At 39.9% G+C, this 353-nt stretch overlaps 1 long non-coding RNA gene across 1 annotated transcript; it reads right to left on the bottom strand.

Annotated features, from left to right (window-relative positions):
* LOC104775347 lies at nucleotides 1-353 on the bottom strand. Its single transcript, XR_765855.1, has 3 exons — nucleotides 328-353; nucleotides 155-226; nucleotides 1-75 (listed from the first exon to the last, which is right to left on the bottom strand). It is a non-coding gene; the product is annotated as an uncharacterized LOC104775347 (long non-coding RNA).

Genomic DNA, 353 nt, shown 5'->3' with positions numbered 1-353 from the left:
TTTCAAGTGCAATTGGTGTCGTAGCTTGCAAGACCTAGTAGTTCTGGTCCCTCCAATCTCAGGTTGTTCTCAAAGCTGTACCAATGGGGCAGATTTGCGTTAGAAAACAAGCTTGTGGTAAGGGACAAATGTTGTTGGTCATAAAAGAACTTACTTTTGCATAGGAATGTGTTCAAAAGGTCCTTCTACTGGTATTGTTCCACACAAATCATTGCTTGATACATCACTGACAAAGAAAGCATATTTATTAATTCAACTGAACAAAAAGACTCAAAGCCTTAGTGGCAAACAGAAGTGGTAGTACAGTGCTGGAGTAACTGAACTTACACAACTTTGAGGCTTGAAACAGCGGT

This window comes from Camelina sativa, unplaced genomic scaffold (assembly GCF_000633955.1).
Source record: "Camelina sativa cultivar DH55 unplaced genomic scaffold, Cs unpScaffold12573, whole genome shotgun sequence".
In the NCBI taxonomy this organism is placed as follows: domain Eukaryota; kingdom Viridiplantae; phylum Streptophyta; class Magnoliopsida; order Brassicales; family Brassicaceae; genus Camelina; species Camelina sativa.
Note: the sequence above shows the minus strand (reverse complement) of the source record. Positions and strands in the feature narration are given on the sequence as shown.